This window comes from Manis javanica, chromosome 11 (assembly GCF_040802235.1).
Source record: "Manis javanica isolate MJ-LG chromosome 11, MJ_LKY, whole genome shotgun sequence".
Taxonomy (NCBI): domain Eukaryota; kingdom Metazoa; phylum Chordata; class Mammalia; order Pholidota; family Manidae; genus Manis; species Manis javanica.
The window spans coordinates 70412203-70424943 of record NC_133166.1 but is presented as its reverse complement, the minus strand read 5'-3'; the positions used below and the strand labels follow the sequence as shown (position 1 = coordinate 70424943).

General features: G+C 39.5%; 1 protein-coding gene across 7 annotated transcripts in view; it reads right to left on the bottom strand.

Moving 5' to 3' along the window:
- Positions 1 to 12741, bottom strand: part of DISP1 (dispatched RND transporter family member 1) — a 261301-nt gene that overhangs the window by 147182 nt on the left and 101378 nt on the right. For 2 of the 7 annotated variants that reach the window (XR_012122729.1, XR_012122735.1), the window contains one exon: positions 5574 to 5672. The exons of the other annotated variants lie outside the window; for them this stretch is intronic. The gene's annotated coding sequence lies outside the window, so the exon portion shown is untranslated. Of the gene's footprint in view, positions 1 to 5573; positions 5673 to 12741 lie in introns of those variants that run through there. 7 annotated transcript variants of the gene reach the window in all.

Sequence of the window (12741 nt, the reverse complement as noted above, 5' to 3'; positions counted from 1 at the left end):
AATTTGCAGTGAAGTCAAACCACCACCAACTAGATTTTGTATGTATCTCATCTGATACAGACAATCCAAACTGACTGTATCATGTGATTGCATAGTTTTGACATAAGTAATGTTTCATGTGTATCACCTCATTTAATCCTCATTCCTACCTGAAGAGCCAAGTATGATGATCATCATCACTTTATCAACAAGAAAACTAATGCTTACAAAAGCTGGCCCTAGTGACACAATGAGAGAGTGGCAGAGCTGACATCTAAACTAGGCAGTGAGTCCAGAGCCTACACCCCAGCCACTGAGCTATCAGCCTCAGTCCTAAGGATTATGTCAGTGAGGAAACGTACGCTTCCCAGCACATGATCCTGTTAGGATTTTAGGAACTAAGCTACCTGAATTTTACTTGCTTTAAGTGAGCTTAGTATTTACCTAATTACCATAATATACTTTTATTAAACTTTATACTAAAATGATTTGAACTCTTGAGGTCACCTTGTGGGGTTATTAAAATCAACCATTAGGTTTTGAAAAATTAGATTAAGGCAACAGACAGCTCTACACAGTACTTCACATTAAATCTCTTTCTCTAGTTAAATAATCTTGTTCCTTTAAACCAGACAATGTGAAAGAAGGCTCTTATCCTTGTAATGAGGACATAATTAAGGTGGAGGATTCATTCTGATGCTTGATCAACATAAGAGCTGGGATTCGATGACCATAATTACTCTCAGCCTTAATTAATTACTCTTAACCATCGCACCACTTCACCAACTTGGAAGTCACAGATGACAATTCATCAACTAAAAAGACATATCTGATCTTCTCAGGCAAATACAGCAGTCCCCCCCTTTATCTATGGGGGATTTGTTCCAAGACCTCCAGTGCCTGAAACCCTGGTAAGAACCAAACCCTATTACTCCATTTTTTCCTATCCATACACACATATGATAAAGTTTAATTTCTAAATTAGGCAAAGTAGAGGATTAACAATAACTAATAATAAAATAGGACAATTACAACCATATAATGTAATAATAGGTGAATGGGTCTCTGTCTCTCAGAATACCTTCCTGTGCTGCACTCACCCTTCTTTGTTGATGTGAGATAATAAAATGCCTCTTGATGAGATGGGGCAAGGGGGCTGCCTTGGCATCCTGACTAGCGTCAGGCCACCCCTGACCTCGGAATGACACGTCAGGAGGAGCATCTGCTTCTGGCCTGTGGCGACCATAAGTAACTGAACCTTAGAAAGAAGCAGCAGATAACAGGGGGACTGCTATAACTTTTCAAAGTGTTTTAAACATCCTTTCAGCATTAGAATCTAAGACTCTATTTTCTTGACTTTCCCCCAAAACCAACAGTTTGAAAATTTCAGGAGACAGCACAGTGACATGGAGAGGCTCTATTAACATAATTCTTAGGAACTTTGATTTTTCTCATAGCAATAACTGAAAAAGCAGAGGACTATATTCAGATGATGTGTTATTTCAAATAGAACCTGCTTACAAAGCTATTTACAGTTTATTTTCTAAGAAGATATCAAATCTTTACTCCAGAAACACTGAAGACTAAATGTCACAAAAGTTAAACTAACTCAATGTTAGTTGTCCACTTAGATAAACCAGATCAGGGCCCAAGTGCACTAATTAGATCACTTAATTTATATTAGTCAAAAAGCTGAGTTCAGATATACAGGAGATACAAGGGAATGAAAGTAATGTAATATAACCAAACCTGAATTCAGCCTTGCACATTAGTTATTAAAAAATGGAAACAATACTTTCCCTGATAATGCAGTGAGCTACTGTGTAGGTCATATGAGATGCAGTATTTGAAAATATTTTAAACTGTTGGGCATTTTTAATTGAAAAAAACTATTCATGTTACTATTAAACTAAAAAGTCAGCAAGAAGGGTTTCAAGAATTATAAATCCTCTAAGAACTTCCCATTTGTTTTTCAACAGAATCACTTTTACTCTTTAAAGAACAATCTGTGACACATAAAAACAAAGCTGATGGTTCAGTAATCATGGCCCCTCCCCCAATCACCCGCTCTATGACCTCTGTCTTTTAAAAATACTTCTGCCTACCGCCTCTGAAAAAGCACTTGATGGTGGCTGAAGGGTCTGAAGCAGAGCAGCCGGGACAGGCCTTTTCCAACACAACGCTTACATCCCTGCAGTTGAATCTTCCCCGTACTGTACGCTGTAACCCCGAGAAAGTGGCCTGAACTTAATCAAAGGTGACTTTGATTTAACTTAATTAAGGTGACTTAATCAAAGTTTATGCTTTTCCTCAAAGAATGTGACAAGTGAAAATCAGATGCCAACTGTTCATCTGCAAGACACCAAGACACAAAGCAGACAAAACGACGACGTAAAAATGACAGATGACTGAGGGCTGAGGACGTGGGCAGAAGTGCGTCCTTATGATTCACACTGGGTAGGGAAGTTACTGTTTGAAAATAGATCCAAAATAGACATACTCATGTTTTTAAGGCACTTGTGGCTTAATTAAGACGCCAAGTACATTAGCCTCTCTCTGCACATGCAGAGAAATAAATGTAATAAAACTGGTATTTAAAAAATATAATATATTCAAATGAAACTGAAAACTATAGATGGTAAGAAATGTTTCCCTGAGGGAATGAGGCTTACCTCATTATTTCTGGGTCTAACTGAACTATTAGGTACAAAATTAAATTATTCATGACAGGTTCGCTGAATTGCCTCCTAGAAATTTAATAAAGCACCCTAGATATACAGAACAACTCCTCATAAATTGACAAACGCTTTCTTAAACATCTATATAAAACCACATGCTAACAATATTTTAGTCTTTTTAAAAAACAATTTCAGCATGTTCTTATTTTTATTTTGAATTATCTCTTCACTTCAAAAATAATGTTCTATCTTATTTATCTGTACTGCTACTGTTGAATACTGAGTTTGTTTCCTCCTTTTGCTCTGATAAACAATACTACATTGGCATGTTCTTATTTTTAAACTGTATTGAAGTATAATTTACATGCAATAAAATGTACATATTTTATGCATACAGTTCAACAAATTGTGACAAATGGATACATACATCCATGTAACCACTATCCCAGCCAAGCTGCAGAGTATTTCCACAGCCACAGAATGCTTTCTTGTGCCCCTTGTAAACTATATCCCACTACACGCCAGGCAACAGGCTCATCTAATTTCTATATTTATAGATTACTGTTACCTGCTCTAGACTTTGTAAATGGAACCATATAATAAATGCTCTCTTGTGCCAAGTCTCTTATTCAACATATATGTCTGTGAGGTTCATGCACACTGCTGCGTTTATGTCTTTAATTCATTTTTACTGTGAGTATTCCATTGAATGACTGTCCCACAATTTGTTTATCCATTCCCCTGCTGAGAAACACTGAGGTTGTTTCCAATAAACATTTGTGTCTATCATGAATAAAGCTGATATGAACATTTGTGAATAAGTCTTTTTGTGGTCATGTGTTTTAATTTTTCTGCAGTAGATACGAAGGTATGAAATTGCTAGGTCATAGGTATATGTGTGCACATTCACTAAGGAAAACTATCTAATTGTTGAAGTGGTTATGTATTTTATATTCTCTCAGAATGTTCCATTTGTTCTGCTTTCTCTCTAAACTGCTTATTCTATCTTTTAAATTTAGCCATCCTGGTGTTTCTAAGTGGTATCTCCTTGTAAATAATTGAAGTGTCTTTTAAAATCTTTGCCCATTAAAAAAAAGGTTTGTTTCATTATTATGCTGTAAGAGTTCTTTAAATATTCTAGATACGCACCCTTTGTCAGTTATGTGTTACAAATATATTGTCCTACCCATGCCTTGCTTTTCCATTTTTAAAATGGTATCTTTTCAAGAGGAGAAATTTGTAATTATCTTTAAGTCCACTTATCAAAACTTTTTTTATCTTATGAAAAGTGCTTTTTTTGTCCTAAGAAATTGCTATGGTCTGAATGTTTGTGTGCCCCCAAATTCCTATGTTCAATCCTAGTGCCCAAGGTGATGATAGTAGAAGGTGGGGCTTCCGGGAGGTGATTGGGTCCTGTGGGTGGAGCCCTCACAGATGGGATTAGTGTCCTTGGAACAGAGGCCCCAGAGAGCTAGCTCCCTTGCCCTTAAGCCTCGTGAGGATGCGGAAGTCTGAGGCGTGGAAGGGGGCCCTCACCCAACCAAACTGGCACCCTGATCTCAGACTTCCAGCCTCCAGACATGTGAGGACTAAACTTGTCTTGTTTGTAAGTGAGCCAGTCCATCGTGTTTTGTTATAGCAGCCTGAATAGACTAACAGAAGGTTTTGCCCACCCTAACAAAGGTCACAAAGTTTCCTATTTTTCTTCTGAAATTTTTGGTTTTGGTTTTACAACAGTTAAGTCTGATTTGTTTTTTGTTTTATAATTTATGTATTTGCTGTGAAATGGGGATCAAAGTTACCTCCCCTGGCTCAGCCAACCGAGACCCAGTTAACTCAGCTTCTTATTTTGAAAAGACTGGTTTTCCTCCATTGATTTATCTTGGCACCTTTGCTGAAAAAATCAACTGGCTGCATATGGGTCTCTTTCTGAACTCTGTGCTGTTCCACTGGCCTACTTGCCTATCAGTCTTGCTCTATTAAAGAAGTAATTGTACAGTATTTCCTTTGTCCTGGCATAGGAATCAGAACTAGGGCAAACTGCTGGTGCTGACATATCCCCAGAATCCTTTCAGAATGAATAGCAACTCAGATTGAAATAAAATGGAAAAAGTGTGTATTTAAATATTCTTTAAAAATGATTGGTAACTCTTAAAACAGCCATGGCAATGCTAAAATGTGACTTTGTTTTCTAAGTTGATTGTTACTCAGTTAACCACTCGGAATGAGATCCATGGCAGAAAGCTTTGCAAAGGTCGCTGAAAAGTCTTTCTGAATTTCCCTGATGCACTTCCATGGGCCTTCAACTGCACAGCGTCCCCTGAGGCTCAGCCCCACTCAGCTACTTCCAACCAACCACCCGACTCTGGCACCCTAGGTCAGCCCACTTTGCCCATCATGATGAAGAGGCGTTGATTCACTCCTTCTTGAGAAAGAAATCTGAGACCATCCTTTAGGTTTTGTGATTCATATTCCATCTACATTTCCACATGTCATTAGTTCCATCCCAGGAAGGAGAAGAAAGAAGGCGAGGTGATCCCACGCAGGAGGTCATTTTCCTACTGGTATCCTTAACCTTATCTTTTGGATCAAATCAGTGTCTTAGGTGGTGTTTCTAAATCTTGAGGATGCAAAAACAAGAAATGGGATCCCCAGGAATCCTCAATATCATAAGCTTTTTCTGTATGTTTCATATATTTGTATGTTTAAATAATGGGTGACAATAATTAAATATAGTGAATTACTGTCACTATAATGACAGTGAAAAATTTTTCCATTAGAGTTATTCTAAAAGTTTCAGAGGATTTCTGTAACATAAGAGCTTTAATAATAAATGCATGGTTCATTATCATTACCAACCAGTATATTGTGACAAGATCATATAATTCAAAAACATGTAAAAAAAATGATCTGTACCTGAGCCAGGAGGAGCCAAGATGGCAGCATGAGCAGGGCAGTGGAAAGCTCCTCCCACAACTAGATATATTTTTGAAAATACAACAAATACAACTATTCCTAAAAGAGAGAACAGAAGACACAGTACAACAGTCAGGCTACATCTATATCTGCGAGAACTCAGCATCTCATGAAAGGGGAAAGATAGAAGTCACGACCCGGTGGGACCCGAGCACTCCCGCCACCCCAGCGCACTGGGCAGAGGAGAGGAGTCAGAGTGGGGAGGGAGTGGGAGCTCAGGACTGCTAAATACCCAGCCCTAATCATCTGCACTGAGAGTGCAGACACACAGTGCATGGTGTGCTGGATATTAGGGAATCGGAAAAGTAAAATCTGCAAGCAAGTCCCAAAGCTGGCTCCCCTGGGACAAAAGAAAAGTGAGTGCTTTTTGAAACTCTTAAAGGGACAGGGGCTTCACAGCTAGATGGAATCGTCTAAGCACACTCGGAGCAGGCTGGGAATCCCAGGGAACTTCGGGCACCCTAAACCCCTGGGCAGCAGCACAGCTCTAAAGCCCCGCAAAGCAATGAAGAGTCTCCCATCCATTCCCACTATGGTGTGGCCCTGCCACAGCAGGGGAGGAACCTGAGAGCAGCCGCAATCACACCAGCCATGCAGAGCTTCCTCCACAGCTGCCAGGGCCAGACTCAGAGGCCTTGCCAGTGAACGGCTACCCGGGACAGACAGAGGAAGCTGGGACAGCATGTGAAGGGTTGCTGTGCTCACAGGAGAGCACACCCAGCATGCCTGCCACTCCCCACACGGCTCTGGGCTGCCACAAAGGCTGCCCGGGCCATGGCAGCTCAGGGAATAAAACCAGAGGCTGCTCCCCATGTGCGGGTAACTGGCAGAGGCAGTGGGGAAGGGCAAGGCAAACAGCAAGCAGGAAGGGACTTTGTTTTCCCAGCTGACACATGCACCAACTGCCTATGACTACCTGTATCACCATGAAAAGGGAGAAAAATTTTATCTAGTACAGAATTATCTAGAAAACCGCTGAGAGGGAGCCGGGAAGATAGATTAAACCAATCTTCCTGAAAAATAATTCAAAATAAAGGTCATAATCATGCTGATGGACCTGCAGAGAAATATGCAAGAGCTAAAGAATCAAGTTAGGATGGAGAATACAGAAATAAAACAATCTCCGAAAGGAGTTAAGAGCAGACTGGATGTGGTGCAAGAGGCCATGAATGGAATAGAAATCAGAGAACAGGAACACAGAGAAGCTGAGGCAGTGACAGATAAAAGGATCTCCAGGAATGGAAGAATATTAAGAGAACTCTGTGACCAATCGAAATGGAACAATATCTGCATTATAGAAGTACCAGAAGAAGAGACAGAAAAGGGATAGAAAGTGTGTTTGAAGTACAAATTGCTGAAAACTTCCCCAAACTGGGGGAGGATATAGCCACTGTGACAACAGAAGCACACAGATCTAGCAACACAAGGGACCCAAGGAGGACAACACCAAGACATATAATAATTAAAATGGCAAAGATCAAGGAAAAGGACAGAGTAGTAAAGTCAGACAGAGAAAAAAGGTCACCAACAAAGGAAAACCCATTAGGCTATCATCAGACTTCTCAACAGAAACTTACATGCCAGAAGAGAATGGCATGATCTATTTAAAGCAATGAAACAGAAGGGCCTTGAATCAAAAATACTATATCCAGCATGATCATCATTTAAATCTGAAGAAGGGATTAAACAATTCCCAGACAAGCAAAAGTTGAGGGAATTTGCCTCCCACAAACCAGCTCCACAGGATATTTTAAAAGTACTGCGCTGGATGGAAGCACTCCTAAAGTGAAATAGATGTCACCAGAGAAAATAAAATCACAGCAAAGAAAGCAGACCGACTAAATACTAACTCAAGGCAAAAAAAATAATAAACAACTCACAAAAGCAGTCAAAGGAACCACAGAAGAATACAGAATAAAACACCAAACATATAAAGAATGGAGGAGGAGGAATAAGAAGGGAGAGAAATAAATAATTATCAAACTGTGTTTATATTAGCTTAATAAGTGAGTTAAGGGAGACAGATAGTATAGAAGCTATGCTTGAACCTTTGGTAACCACAAATCTAAAGCCTGCAATGGCAATAAGTACATATGTTTCAATAATCACCCAAAACGTAAGTAGACTAAATGCACCAAAGAACACAGAGTAATAGAATGGATAAAAAAGCAAGACCTATCTATATGCTGCTTACAACTGACTCACCTCAAACCCAAAGATATACACAGACTAAAAGTCAAGAGATGAAAAAGATATTTCATGCAAACAATAGAGAGAGAAAAAAGCGTTGCAGTACAAGTATCAGATAAAATAGACTTCAAAACAAAGACAGTAACAAGAGATAAAGAACAACATTACAGAATGATAAAGGGGACACTCCAACAAGAGGATATAACCATCATAAATATATATGCACCCAACACAGGAGCACCAACATATATGAAACAAATACTAACAGAACTAAAGGAGGAAATAGAATGCAATGCATTTATTTTAGGAGACTTCAACACACCACTCACTCCAAAGGACAGATACACCAGACAAAAAATAAGTAAGGACACAGAGGCAATGAACAACAAACTAGAACAGACAGACTTCACAGACATCTACAGAACTCTACCCCAAAAGCAGCAGTATACACATTCTTCTCAAGAGCACATGGAACATTTTCCAAAATAGACCACATACTAGGTGACAAAAAGAGCCTCACTAAATTCAAAGATTGAAATTCTACAAACCAACTTCTCAGACTACAAACGCATAAAACTAGAAACAAATTGTACAAAGAAAACAAAACGGCTCACAAACACATGGAGGCTTAACAACATGTTCCTAAATAATCAATGAATCAATGACAATTAAAACAGAGATCAAGCAATATATGGACACAAATGACAAAACAGAAAAAGACACAAATTCTGTGTGATGCAGTGAAGGCAGTGCTAAGAGGAAAGTATATAGCAATCCAGGCCTATTTAAATAAGGGATAACAATCATAAATGTGTAGTCTAAAGTCACAATTATTGAAATTGGAAAAAGAAGAACAAATGAGGCCCAAAGTCAGCAAAGGGCGTACATAATAAAGGTAAGAGAAGAAATAAATAAAATTGAGAAGAATAAAACAATAGAAAAAAATCAATGAAACCAAGAGATTGTCTTTTGAGAAAATAAACAAAATAGATGAGGCCCTAGCCAGATTTATGAAGAGAAAAAAGAGAATCGACACACATAAACAGAATGAGAAATGAGAAAGGAAAAAGCATGATGGATCCCACAGAAATATAAATAATCATTAGAGAATATTATGAGAATCTATATGCTAACAAGCTGGAAAACCTGGAAGAAATGGACAACTTCCTAGAAAAATACAACCTTCCAAGATGACCAAGGAAGAAACACAAAATGTAAACAGACAAATTACCACCAATGAAATTAAAGGGGTAATCATAAAACTACACAAGAACAAAACCCCCGGACAAGATGGATTTACTGAGGAATTTTATGAGACATACAGAGAAGACATAATACACATTCACCTTAAAGTTTTCCAAAAAATAGAAGAGGAGGGAATACTTCCAAACTCATTCTATGAGGCCAGCATCACTCTAATACCAAAACCAGGCAAAGACACCACAAAGAAGAAAATTACAGGGCAATATCACTGATGAACATAGATGCAAAAATACTCAACAAAATATTAGCAAACCGAATTCAAAAGCACATCAAGAGGATCGATCATACACCATGACCAAGTGGGATTCATCTCAGGGATGCAAGGATGGTAGAACATTCAAAAATTCATCAACATCCTCCACCACATAAACAAAAATGACAAAAACCACATAATCATCTCCATAGACACTGAAAAAGCATTTGACAAAATCCAACACCCATTCATGATAAAAACTCTCACGAAATGGGTATAGAGGGCAAGGACCTCAACATAATAAAGGCCATATATGACAAACCCACAGCCAACATCATACTTAACAGCCAGAAGCTGAAAGCTTTTCCTCTAAGATCAGGAACAAGACAGGGATGCCCACTCTCCCCACTGTTATTCAATATAGTACTGGAGGTCCTAGCCATGCCAATTAGACAAAAAAAAAAAAAAAAGAAAGAAATACAAGGCATCCAGATTGGTAAAGAGGAAGTCAAACCGTAACTATTTGCAGATGACATGATATTGTACATAAAAAACCCTAAAGATCCCATTCCAAAACTACCAGAACTGATATCTAAATTCAGCAAAGGTGCAGGATACAAAATTAAAACACAGAAATCTGTCGCTTTCCTATACACTAATGATGAACTACCAGAAAGAGAAATCAGGAAAACAATTCCATTCACAATTGCATCAAAAAGAATAAAATACCCAGGAATAAACCTAACCAAGGAAGTGAAAGACCTATACCTGAAAACTACAAGACACTCTGAAGAGAAATTAAAGAGGACACTAACAAATGGAAACTCATCCCATGCTCTTCGCTAGGAAGAATTAATATCATCAAAATGGCCATTCTGCATAAAGTAATCTACAGAGACAATGCAATCCCTATCAAAATACCAACAGCATTCTTCAATGAACTGGAACAAATAGTTCAAAAATTCATATGGAACCACAAAAGACCCCAAATAGACTGAAAAGCTAGAATAAAGTGTGTGTGGGGAGGGGGGGTCTCACTACCCAACTTCAAGCTCTACTACAAAGCCACAGTAATCAAGACAATTTGGTACTGGCACAAAAACAGACCCACAGACCAGTGGAACAGAATAGAGAGTCCAGATATTAACTGAACCATATATGGACAATTAATATATGATAAAGGAGCCATGGACATACAATGGGGAAATGACAGCTTCTTCAACAGGTGGTGTTGGTAACTGGACAGCTACATGTAAGAGAATGAAACTGGACCACTGTCTAAACCCATACACAAAAGTAAACTCAAGAGGTGGAACCAAGATGACAGTGTGAGTAGTGCAGTGGAAATCTCCTCCCAAAACCATATATATTTTTTTAAATACAACAATTACAACTATTCCTAAAAGAGAGACCAGAAGACACAGGACAACAGCCAGACCACATCCACACCTGCGATAATACAGCACCTTGTATAGGTGGCAAGATACAAGCTGCGGCCCAGCGGGACATGAGCGCCCCACACCCCAGCTCCCACTGGGAGGAGAGGAGATGGAGCAGGGAGGGAGAGGGAGCCCAGGACTGCTAAATAGCCACACCAGACTGCAGACACAGTGCATGTGTGGGATGCTGAAAACTAGGGAAACAGTACAGTAAGATGTGTGAGTGGGTCCCCACAGCCGGCACCCCAGGGACAAAGAAAAGTGAGTGCTTTTTGGAAGTCTTAAAGGGACAGGGACCCCACTGCTGGATGGAAGCATCCCAGGACATTTAGCCCAGCAGCAGGGAATCCTGGGGGCCTCTGGGCACCCTAAAACCCTGGAAACCAGGGGAGCTCAGAGGCCCTTCACGGAGATAAAAAGCCTCCTGGCCATTTCCCCTTCGAGGCGGCTCCGCCATATCAGAGCAGGAGCCGGAGGCAGGCCACACCCACAGCTTCAGCATAGATAAACTCCATACGGGCCAGGCAAGAATCAGAAGCCCCGTCTGTGCACAGCTGCCTACCACAAGCCAATAGAGGTCACTGTTCTTCCAGGAGAGGAAGGCCACAAACCAACAAGAAGGGATGTTCAACCAGCCGTCACTCGTGTCAGCTCTGCAAACTATCTCTGTCACCATGAAAAGGCAGAATTTGAGGCAGACAAAGATCACAGACACAACACCTGAGAAGCAGACCTAATCAGTCTTTCTGAAAAAGAATTCAAAATAAAAATCATAAACATGCTGACAGAGCTGCAGAGAAATATACAAGAGCTAAGGGATAAGGTCCAGAGAGAGATTACAGACGTCCAGAGGGAGATTACAGAAGTGAAACAAACTCTGGAAGGATTTATAAGCAGAATGGATAAGATGCAAGTGGCCATTGATGGAATAGAAACCAGAGAACAGGAATGCATAGAATCTGGCACAGAGAGAGACAAAAGGATCTCCAGGAATGAAACAATATTAAGAGAACTGTGTGACCAATCCAAAAGGAACAATATATGCATGATACGGGTATGAGAAGAAGAGAGAGAAAAAGGGACAGAAAGTGCCTATGAAGAAATAATTGCTGAAAACTTCCCAAAACCAGGAGAGAAAATAATCAATCAGACCACAGAAATACACAGAACTCCCAAAAGAAAGGACCCAAGGAGGACATCAAGACACATAATAATTAAAATGGCAAAGATCAAGGAAAAGGACAGAGTTTTAAAGGGAGCTAGAGAGAAGAGAAAGGTCACAGATGAAGGAAAACCCATCAGGCTTTCATCAGACTCCTCAACAGAAACCTTACAGCCCAGAAGAGAATGGCATGATATATTTAATGCAATCAAACAGAAGGACCTTGAATCAAGAATACTGTATCCAGCACAATTATCATTTAAATATGAAGGGGGGATTAAACAATTCCCAGACAAGCAAAAGTTGAGGGAATTTGCCTACCAAAAACCACCTCTACAGGTTATTCTAGACGGACTATTCTAGACGGGAGCATTCCTAAGACTAAACAGATGTCACCAGAGAAAATAAAACCACAGCAAAAAAAGCAAACCAACCGAACACTAACTAAAGGGAAAAAATAAAATAAACTACCCACAAAGAGCAGTTACAGGAAACACGAAAGAGCACAGAACAACCAACATATAAAGAATGGAGGAGGAGGAATAAGAAGGGAGAGAAGAAAAGAATCTCCAGACAGTCTATATAACAGCTCAATAAGCGAGGTAAGTTAGGTAGTAAGATACTAAAGAAGCTAACCTTGAACCTTTGGTAACCACGAATCTAAGCTTCCAATGGCAATAAGTACATCTCATGCACCAATCAAAAGACACAGAGTAATAGAATGGATAAAAAAGCAAGAACACATCTATATGCTGCTTACAGGAAACTCACCTCAAACCCAAAGACATGAACAGACTAAAAGTCAAGGGATGGAAAAACATATTTCATGCAAACAACAGAGAGAAGAAAGCAGGGGTTGCA